Here is an 11,772-nt window from a genome sequence, read left to right as displayed (position 1 = left end):
TACTCATGAGCTCATTATTAACCCAGGTTTCCTTTTTTTTTCCTTTCTTTTTAACAAAGCAATTAGAAGGTCCAATAGCAGTGATAGTGCAGTTTTTATTATCCTGGGTTGTGCAGAAGAGACAAGTGATGAAAACGAAGAACATTTTATTCTGAGTTTTAATAGAACCACATAACGGGACACGTTCCTCCATCTGTGTCCCTCTGCATAATGCATGTTCATAAATGACAACTCAATTCACAAAACACAGATGAAAGTTTTGCACAGAAAAAGTAAATTGCTCCTGTCTGAATCTCTTCTTTTATCTGAGAAGTTCAGATTAATGAATTTGCAATGAAAATGCATTAATGTAAATGAATGGCATGATATTTATTACTCTTGTCGCATGGAAGAGAAGGAGAGGGGTAATGGAATTTTTTCTCTTGTGGGCATTTTCTAAGGAATGTTTTAACTTTTCTGTCTGTAATTCTTGGCTACGTTCACCTTCTTTAAAATAAGGCAGCTTTCATCACATCAGAGATAACAGGGGCTGCTGGAAGGTAAAATTGCTTTTGTTCTTCTTCATCACCTTATCAGAAGCCTGTTTCCCAGGGAAAAGAAGGTACTAGAAGTTTATGTGCTTCCTGTGGTGCAGAAATCTCTCTTATTAATAGCCCTAAGCTAGCTTTAGTAAGTGATGCTGACATCTGTTACGCCTCTTGCAATCCAGCTCCCTGCCATGAGCTTTTGCAGGCTGCTTTTCTGTTTGTATGGAACAGAGCTGCAGCTGCAGGGACCACCCTCAGTGTAGCAGGACCTGACCCTGTGTTTTTTCATAGTTGTGTTGTTGTATTTTTTTAAACGCAGCTTTTTACCTGTCCTTTTTGATGCTGCTTTTCACTAAGGATTTGTCAGACAAGGATTGAAGGATTTGATGTCTTCTTTCAGTCTCTGGTTTTCAACATTATCTTACTGTGTGTGAAGGAAATGCAGTAGATGCTGTTTCCTACTAACGATGATTTCAAGATAGGACTGGAAAATGAACCTTATAAGGTGGCCTGATGACCAGAAGAAAGGGCTACCTCCGTCTAGGAGCTCTGCATTATTTTTGCGTGAGAACTATGACAGATGGCCAAAAGTTGGATAAGCTGTCATCTGGTGACATGAAGGCTTTACTGATTTTGATGCATGTCTTTTCTGTGTCTTTTAAATTGTTACAAACATTTATCAAAATACAAATAACAAAATACGTTGTTACAGATCCTAGTAACGATTAGATGTGCTGTCCACGTATGCTGGTATACTGAGTAACGTTGACTGAGTCTGAACATTATTAAGTCAGCCTTCTGGTGTTGGTTGTAAAAACAACTAAATTTGTTCACAAGCTTCCCCACCTTATTAAACAGAAGAAGGGAAGGAAAGATCTGGTTTTGCTTTGAAACTGCACTGTGTTAAGATTTAGCTGATAGCTGATTTTGTGTTTACAACTTTTAGAAATGAGTTTGGAATAGAGGGAATCAAAACAATTTTAGAGCTGCATAAATCTTACAGTTGATGCCACAATTACTTAGCTCATTTTTATACATTGCTATATGAGCCATGATAACCTTTACCCTGTTCATTATTGACAAACATTTTTTATTCATCTGTATGATGAACATCTTTATTGCCTAGGCTTAATACAACCTGATAGGAGAAAAACCAAAATTATATGAATACTAGACACAAGGATATGAAAATCAGAACTCTGCAATTTGAAATATTTTCCTTTCCCTGTCAACCTTATATAAAATAAATAAATAAATAAATACTAGGGTGAATGTAGTATGGAGTAACTGTGATCAGCAGCCAGACAGCTAATGCTCTTTTCTGCATCTTTCAGTCACCTTGATGACACTTCTGAGATAAAAGCAGCAAGTAATTGGGTGAAAGATTCGTAATTATTTTTTTTTTCCTCTTACCCTAATGCCTGCAGCAAGCATATATTATTGCAGTTATATTCACCAGGGTTCAGAAATCTCTCATCCAAGCGGGGAGGAGAGAGCTCCAGCGTGACTGCTTTCCTTGGATTGATAGGGAGGAACTTGCTCTCCATCACTACAGAAGCTAATGATCTAACTACTCTTTTATCGAGCTTCCTGATTTTGTAGCCTAAAGATCGGTGCCTAAAAGCAGGAATCCACGTTCTGCTCCACTGTTTTGCATTGCTCTGATGGGTTAGCGATTACAGTTTCATCTCATATTGTTAAATGAACTGTTGTGTGTGTGGCAGTTTGACTTTTTCTAACAACAGCACTTATGGAAAACAGCATTTCTGGGAATCAGCATTTGTGAAAATCAGCCTTCAGAGAATAAAATCCAGAAGGATCTTTATTACTAACATTTGTTAAAAAAGATGTTCAAATCTTGGTTTTTTTTTTAAAAAAAAAAATAATTAGCTCTTTTTTCTTCATTCAGTTTTCCTAATAACCTTTAAATTAATCTGGAACAGTAGCATGTTATTCAAATGCCTTGGTTACTATTATGTTGTTTGGTTTGTGCTATAAAATGTAGGAAGATAATAAAAGTGTGCTAGAATGACTGAGAAGGGAAATCAGACCAAGCAGACAAATATGCAAATTGGTTTAAAAGGGAACAGTCATCAAAGCCTTTATGTGAGACATTTCCCTGTGTGTGGGGAAACTATGTGGAAAGCAGTGAAATATATATATATATATATATTCTTTCTTTTTAAGACAAAGATGCAGCTCTGCATTTTCATTGGTAGCTGCATGAGAAGGAGTGACTGGTTGGCATTCAGAAAATCTATCCGAGGCACTGCAGCAACAGGCTAGTCAATCAGACCAGTGACTTCCTGACAGAAGGAATAGGATTATAGAATCACTGGCTTAGGTTGAAGTGGACCTTAAAAATTACTCTGCTACAATCCCTCTGCTGTGAGCAGGACTGCCATGATCAGGCTGCACTGAGTCCCATCTAACCTAGCCTTGAATGCCTCAAGGGATGAGGAAACCACAACATATTTGGACAATTTGTATAGTAAAGTGTCTGATTTTCATCAAACTGTCATTACATCTCTTGATTGCTAATGAAGTACTGCAGCAAGGGACTGACTCTCAGGCTGTGACCAGCTTGTACTTATTTTCCTGAACATGAAGAGGTTGGCTGCTGAGTACACTGTCAGTTTCTACTTTTCAAGCTAATGATTAGCTAAACGCCAGTAATGAGGAGGCAAAGCTATGAGAAAGACGCCTCTCATGTTCTAGAGAAGGAGCTAATTATCCCAGAAGCTCAAGGAGAAAATAAACCAAGACAAAAGAAAATAAAATTCTCTCTCTTTGCTACAAGACAAACTGTCAAGGAAATGTAAAAGACAAAGCAGGGAGCCTTTAAAATAATAATAATAATATTTATATATATATATAAGTCTTGTGTCTAGGCAGGATCAACTGTGGAGCTGTCATTATTATAGCATGCTGATAACATGTGTCCTTCAAGCTTTTTGCTGATTCAACTTTCATTATAGGATCCACCTCTTGGCTGACTCTTCCAATGCTTCTCTTTCCTTCCAGTTAGAAAAATTTACTTAGTCTTGCCAAATTGTGGTGCAGTTTAATATCACTGTTTACTCTCCACATCTCTGCTGCAGCTTTCCCTTGCTTCAGGATTTTCAGTGTGCTTTTCCTTCTCTAGATTAACTGACCCTGATTATTTAAGTATTTTCTAGATCTTCCTTTTTAAAAATTTTTTTCCCCTTCTGCATTTTTTTTTCTTATTTATAGATTTTCTTCAGGTCCCCAAGGTGCAACTTTCTCTGCTTTGATTATGACACTCTTATGTCATCTTCTATGTCACTTTATGTTTTGCAGCACTGTGCATTAGTGACTCAAGACTACCTAAGTCAGTTAGCTGATCTCTTCATATGTAACTACTGACTAGTTAGTAGTTCTGTACATCAATTTATGCAGCTGAATACATTTACTCACACAATGAATTTTGGTTTTGTTCTAACCGAATTGTTTCTTCTGTACTCAGTAGTTTTTTTTTTTTTTTTTTTTTTTTGTTTGTTTGTTTGTTTGTTTTTTCGTTCCAAATAATGACATGCTTTTTTTAATCATTAATCTGATTTTCTGATGTTACTGAGAATTTCTAGCTAAGGGTGACTCCTTAGGATTAAATAAGGGTCCATAGTCTAGGATCACAAATGAAAATAATGAATTGAGTACGTTTGCTGTAATTTCACTTGATAGATTGTTTCACTGGTACATGAAGTATAAGTGCATTTTTTTTTCTCCCAATTTTATACTTATCTAACATTTTTTTTTTTTTTTGTGCCTCAATTTGCATACAGTTCCGCTCTGTAAGACAGGATCCTTGTTTAATTCAAGACATACTTGCGGCATTAATTGCTATTGTCATTAGTACCAGATTAAATTACATATGTAGATGACACAAAGTTGGGAAGAACTGTTGATCCTCCTGGGGGTAGGAAGGTCTTTCAGAGGAGTCTGGACAGGCTGAATCACTGGGTTGAGGGAAGGGACAAAGCTCAACAAGGCTGAGTACTGGGTCCTGCGCTTTGGTCACAACAGCTCTAGGCAGTGCTGTAGGCTTGAGTAGAGTGACTGGAAGGCTTTGCAGAGGAGACAGACCTGGGGGTTTGGTCACTGCTTGGCTGAACATGAACCAGCAGCATGCCCAGGTGGCCAAAAAGGCCAGTGGCATCCTGGCTTGTATCAGAAATAGTGAAGCCAGCAGCAGCAGAGAGGTGATCATCTCCCTGTAGTTATCTCTGACGAGGCTGCTTGGTGAGAACTATGTTCAGTTTTGAGCCCCTCACTACCCAGTGAGGGTAGTGAAAAAGATGCGGAGGCCCTGGAGTGTGTCCCAAGAAGGACAAGGAAGCTGTGAGGGGTCTGTAGAACAAGCGTTATGGGAAACAGTTGGGGGAGCTGGGATTGTTTGGTCTGGAGGGTTGGAAGCTAAGGGGAGACATTATTGCCCTGTACAACTATGATTCTATGATTCTGCAATTCTATGACTCTATGATTCTATGAAGGAAGTTTAAAAAAGGAAGTTCTATGAAGGAAGTTCTATGAAGGAAGTTTAAAAAAGTCTGTACAGTTACTAATGAATATTGTGAGCGTCACTTCTTGCCTCCAATGAACCTACATCAAAGACAAATGCATAGAAAACAACCATCTGACTTAATTATTTCAAGTTGTGTTTTTATTATTCTAAGTTGAGATATGGTTCAAGAGTACTGGTTGTGGTTATTCCTGCATTCAGTTTACCACATCGTTAAAACTTTTCAGTAACATTCATTGTATCATACACATTATTTCCTTATTCATTCTGTCTGTTGTTAATTTACTGTAGCTATGGAAAGACTTGTGGATCTGTGTGTGGGAAGAAGACAGCAGCAGGCAGGCTCAGGGCTCTGTTTTGGGTCATGAAATAGAATAATTAATAAGTATGTAAAAACAAGACACCAGTATGTCAAGCCTTCTTCCTTAAATGTTCTCTAAATAAATATATATATATATATAATAGGAGGCACAGAAATAGAGACACTGTTCAAAGACAAAAGCTGCTGAATATCCTGAAGTGGTTTTAAATGCTACAACATGGAAGGAGTCAACCTGGGAAGAATAATTAAGATTATTTTCTTCCAGATAACGAAACAAACAGAAAAGATCCAAAACTCCATGACAAAGCAAAGATCTAAGTTATTATTTCTAAGTTTAACTTTTTAAAACTGCTGCAATGCATGAACAAAAACAACAAACAAACACCCTATATTTGCAAATGCAGAATGTAAATAATACAGAAGTGCCACAGACTGACAACCAAGCTAATCTGTCTTGGAAGATGAGGCAAAGAATCAGAGACCACTTCTTAGCTGGAGAAGAGTAACTTGGCTCTGTTGCACTCAAGGAAGATCTGCTGTTCTTCTGGAGTTGTGTGAAATTTTATTTGCTGTTTCAAAGCAGCTTGTTCAGGTAAAAATAATAATAAATGTCCTGTAGAAATAAAATATAGCTTATTAGTATAGTTCCCTCTTAAAAAAAAATCTCAAATGTTATGCCAGTTACATTCAGCCCATCTCTAAACAAACTTGAGCAAGATTTATGTGATGCATAAGGGTCAAAACTCCGTTGAATGGTCCAATGAAGTTTTATTAAAGCTCACTTAATAGTGAGTTGTCTTCACAAACGTTATATATCTGATGTTTATGAAAAGCAATTGATCTTCATTTGTGCTAAGAAACAATGCTTATAAACTGAAAAATTCTGACTTGGAAAAAAGAAAAAAGGACAACAACACACACAAAAAAAGGCCGGACTAGCCCAGGAGCAGGGGACTACAGGTGCTGTGGGATCTCTCTGGTAAAGGCTTTGAAGACGTGATTGGTTGTACTATGACTTGAGGTCTCAGCTTGAATTCAGTTCATTTGAACGAGAGACCTCACCTTGTCCTTCCCAACTGCAGTGATTGCCTGAGACTGTAGGAGCAAAAAGATCTCACACACAACCTATATTATTGACAGGTATACAGATCATTACTTAATACTATGAAAAATTTCTGGGAATTCAATAAGCTGTTATTTTTTATTCTGACTGATAATTTTCAAGTGAAAAGGTCTTGATAAACTTTTACATGTATTTCCTCTGTCCATCAGTCATAATTCCATTAGCATTTCCCAGGTGTGAGGTCTCCACAGATGCCTGAGACAACTGTGGGCACCTTGCTATGGCACACAATGAAGGAAAAAAAACCATAGGTGAGCATTCTGTCTGAAAAATATTAATGTGAATTAAGAGAACAAACATTGCACAGAGGAGAATGGAAGATTTGAAAATTATTTGCTAAACAAAGTAGAGGCTAAATTCTTAATGAGTATTATTAATAATTGATACTAAGCCAGCTTTGGTTTTAATTTCCATTCCCTTGCTGCAGCACTGTGCTTACTCAACCATTTCAGGTTACAGGTTGCCAAGAGACCAACTTCTTTCACCTTTAACAGACCTCTAAACATCAGAGAGTTGGACAAGTTTCTTTGGAGGCCAGGTTCATTACCTTCTGAAAAGTAACATTCCCGCTGTTGTGGCTGTCAGGGACATTGATGCTGTCCCTGTAAAACACAGCAAGAGTGTGAAATGTCTTTGCCAGTCGGGTAAGGAATAAAAGTGAGTGTTGCATAGCTGAGTGAAGAAAAAGTGAAACCAGATGTAGGGAAAGTAAACCTGAAATGGTAATAGCTAATAAAATCATTCTTTGGTTTCAGAGATAAACCAATTGCAGAATGACCAAGGTTTCTTAAGAAGGGATTACAAGTAGCAGGAACATAGAGAAATTGTTGTCTGTGTGGACAAAAGACCAATAATTAATTAATTAAATAAAAAGCTCTTTGCGACTTCATTTCTGGAAAACATACTTCTTACCAAATTAAAGGAAATTCTAAAGCTTGCGGGATCTTACTTGACTATAAAGAAATGAGCTTTATAGCACTTAAAATAAATTGATATCGTTATGTTGTGTGAACGTGTACCTGCAAATGAATTTTCAAGGAGATTTCTGTATTGCGTGACTTATTAAAAAACACACACACACACACACACAAAACCTATCACAATTTTTGTAGACAAAAGCAAGTGCTACATGACATGGCTGGACATCCTGGGGACAGCTGGGGCAGTTGGAGAGAATGCCATTGTTCCTGCCTGGAGTGTTGGTGGCACAGATGTTGTGCTTGCACATGGTGTGACAGAAATAGGCTGAAGGAAGTTGGACATATTTAAGTAACATTGAAAGGTGTCTGTTCCAGCTGCTTTCATTCATCCTCTTCTTTTCACTTTAAAGCAGGTCTTTTTATAGCTTTTAAATTTGCCCAAGTCCTCTTGGTAATCATTCTGTATTGGTACATCTGAATCTGTCCTGAGTTATTTCTCTGTCTTCACTCCTCACTCATTCTCTGTTTTTCTCCTTGGCACTATAAAACCAAACCAAACCAAGCAACCAACCAACCAACCAACCAACCAAACAAAAAGTACCTGATCTTTGTCATTCCAGGGTTTCTGGATATTCTCTCCTCACTTTTTTGTTCCTAACTCCTTTCTGTTTCTCAGCTCTCTGTGTTTCATCCATTCTACAGGCACAATTATATCAAGCTTCTGTATGGTTTCTTTTTCTTTTTCTTTCTTTCTTAAAGTTAAAGTCCTCACTTTCTTTGCAACAGGTAATGAAAATGTCCCAGTTCAACTGATTGATTTTACCATCATTTGTAAAATTGCTTTGGGAAGATGTCTGCTGTGAGTCACTCAAAGATGTGTGTGATTACAGGACTGAGAGCTTGCAGCAATTCAGAAAAGAAGCAACTCTTGTCTTTTCCTTACTTATAGGAAGCAAGTGCAGTATCTGTGCAGAACAGGCTTCCAAACACAGAGAAGCCACCTGCCTGAAAAGGAGGAGAAACAAAGTCCTATCTGAATACTGTATATCTATTAAGATGAAGAGTGTTTAAAATAATTGAGTTTGTTCAACTGATGCAGTGCTATATCAGTCTACTAGTGGCATCAAAAAAGCTCAGTGAGCATGGGGAAAAAGGAAGATAGTTTTATATGGCTCAAGCCTGAACAAAGTGGTAGGGGAAAAGTACTTCTGGTGACACTGTTGAACATTAAACCTTTTCTATCTAGGAAAATCTTTCTGAAAACCTTTTCTTGCTAGGAGCAGAAGTGGCTCAAGGTCATTTTAAGAATGTCAAATGCAACAGTAATGTTTAGCAAAAAGGAAAGTAATGTAATTACTTCACACAACATAAGCACTTGTAGTTTTCACTTTATATCTTAAAAATCCTTGCTATGAGATTTATTTGCATTTATTCCAGTATGCCATTCAAAACTGTCTGAAGATGGACTTCCATGAATTTACTTCTATACCCTTTAGTCCTTAAATAATTCTTTTGAGTTTTCTATAAAACAGCAGCTTATGGTTTTGTCAGCACCAGCATCAAGGAGAGTAGAAACTCCTTCTAAATGTGTTAGTGTTGATTCTGAGTTCACTTATGCCTGCATGTGAGAACTGCTCCCAAAAGCAGAGATATATTTCACTGCTGCTGAAAAGAGGGCATTGATCTCCATTAATACAATGTCCTTGTTTTTGTCATGACTGACAAACCTCTTGCTGTTTATAATCAAAATGCACACAGTGCTTGTATTCCACTTGCCAATGAGTCAACAGCAGAAGAATACAGTGGACAGTGGTCCATGGGTGTTAATCAGGCAAAATGCCCCTTGAAATCAATCAGCTTTTCAGTTGTGTAACATTGGTAATTCTGTCCCAGTGCTTGCAGGTTATGCTCCTTCAGCCACTTTCCTATTTTCTTGTGCTGAGGGCTGCGTTAATCCATTACCAGTCACAGAAATCCACTTATGGTGAAACTGGCTGGTGATTAAATTACTGGGAGAAGTCTGAAAATATGGTGTACCCGGCTGCGAAGCCTGTAGAAACCTTTAGAAAATGTCACTGATGCTTGCAGCAAAGTTATTGTGCGTTCTGTTGATGGGTTAACTTTGCACTGGCAGGGCTCATGTAGGAGTGCTTCTCTCCTACATCTGGCATACAACAGCCAAGAAAGCAGAAGGCAGTCATAAACCTACTTTTATCTTATAACTACATTAAAGGGAATTAATTAAAGGGAATGTGCCCACTCCTGGTCTGAATAAATTGGTTTTGCTGTGTGCTGCAGCAGCATGTAGGTGCAGTATTAATGGAGACAAGAACTAATGCCAAGTGCCAAGGTGTTGGAGGACATAATACACATTGACAGAGAATTAGGAATACTTTGCTACATAAAGTAGTAGCTCTCATAGTCTTTAGTCCACTATTCTGTGTTTAAGTCGCATCTTACCAGGACCATTCTTACTGTGCTTTGATGCTTTTCAATACAGATCTTGATGCATTCATGGCAAGGCCAAGAGCACCCTGAGAAATGAGGAAAAAGAAGCACCAGTTGAGGTAAGGATAAGTCTGCTACAAAATATTCAGGTTACAGTAACACTACAGGCGGGTTGCAGAAGAAATTTTTGTAAGGCTGTCATTAGGCAATTTGTGAAAACATTTTCTTTTATTAAGGGATTTGTTTTTTAACTAAAATTCCTTAAAATCTAGGAAATGAAAAAGAGTGAAATCCTGGTGCTGAAATGTTATTGACCTGCTAATGCTTGAGTACAGAACTATTCATGACAATATGAAGAGTAAAACATATTGAAATGACTGACTTTTTCACAGCATACTGTGGTGTTTTGGAGGACTTTGTAGAAGTTTCCCTCATCTTCATAACAAGAGCATTCTGACACTCAGTGACCTCTTTTAGAGGGAACTGTTTGTGTCTTCTGCTTAAATAATTCTTGCACTTTTTAGAGCTTCTGTCCTCCTTTTAGTATTTCCACATCTGCTTTTAGAATAACATATACTATTTCTGAACCTAATCTTTAAAAATATATATATTTTACTAAACTCCCTCTGCAGTGACCTGACAGGTCAGTGCAGAATCTTGTATTTGTTATCTACTAAATGATGAATGTACTATGGTGATTGTTAGAGCTAATGAGGAGCAGCACCACTGTAGAAATGTCTTCTTCAAATTCACATTAGGAACTGGATACAGTCTGGCACTGTTCCATGGATTTAATAGATACATAGATTTTAGGGCCACAAGGAGCCGTTATGATCAGCATGTCTAGCTTCCCATATAAAATAAAGCTCAGGATTTCACCATGTGATACTTCTGTCAACTCCAGTAACATTTACTTGAATTGGAGTGTATGCTGCAGAGAAAAATACTTGCTCTTGTTTTTTTTTTAAATGTTAAGGAATGGAACTTTATTCATGGACATTTCACCTAGTTAGTTTTTCTAGTGGCTTCTCTGTTAAAATATGTATGTGACATATGCATATATAACACCAATGGGCAGCTGAGCACCAACATGCTTTCTTCCCTTTACCTATGAAGGATGGGGAGAAAATAAGGTGAAAAGAGTCACCTGGATTGAGATAGGAGGTCACTCACTGAGTACCTTCATTGACAGAATAGACTCAGCACTGGGAGACGAATGCAATTTATTGCCTACTGATAACAGACTAGAGCAATAAGAACTAAAAGCAAACTAAAAACACTTTCCCATCCATCCACCCTTTTCTACCTCTTATGCCTGAGTAGTACAGGGGAATGGGGGCTGTGGTCAGACAATAATCCATCATCTCCTCTGTTCCATGGTCACTCGCAGCCCCTGCTACTATGGCTTTGCCATGTAAACTCAATCCATTCAGTATAAATTTTCATCACTTAAACTGATTTTCTCAACTAGTTAAATAGCCCATATTTTATTTCTGTAGATATTAGGGCCAGGATCTGTTCACATTTGGCCCTGTAACTTGACTTAAAGTGTGCTAAACTGCTTATGCACAAAGAAGTAAAATTTAGGCCTGTTAAGAAGACAAGCCACAAAACGCATTTAGCTTTTAAGATGGAAGTAAGACTCTGTGTACTGCTTCTATGAACTCTGTGTGCTTTTATATCATAGCAGAAATACCTGCCAGTGAAATGTGAGTTTTCACTAGCTGGATCGAATGAGAAGTCAAGGTACAGTCAGCTTAATTTCGAACAGGCTTCATTCTCAAAGGACATTATTACTATAATGGCTATTGAATTACACACTCTCTTTCTCTATCTTGTGCGTGCCTTTAAAAACATCTTGACAAACTTTGGATTCAGGACAGGAGCCTGGG

Source organism: Coturnix japonica, chromosome Z, assembly GCF_001577835.2.
Source record: "Coturnix japonica isolate 7356 chromosome Z, Coturnix japonica 2.1, whole genome shotgun sequence".
In the NCBI taxonomy this organism is placed as follows: domain Eukaryota; kingdom Metazoa; phylum Chordata; class Aves; order Galliformes; family Phasianidae; genus Coturnix; species Coturnix japonica.
The sequence above is the reverse complement of the archived record's forward strand: the minus strand, read 5'-3'. Positions refer to the sequence as shown.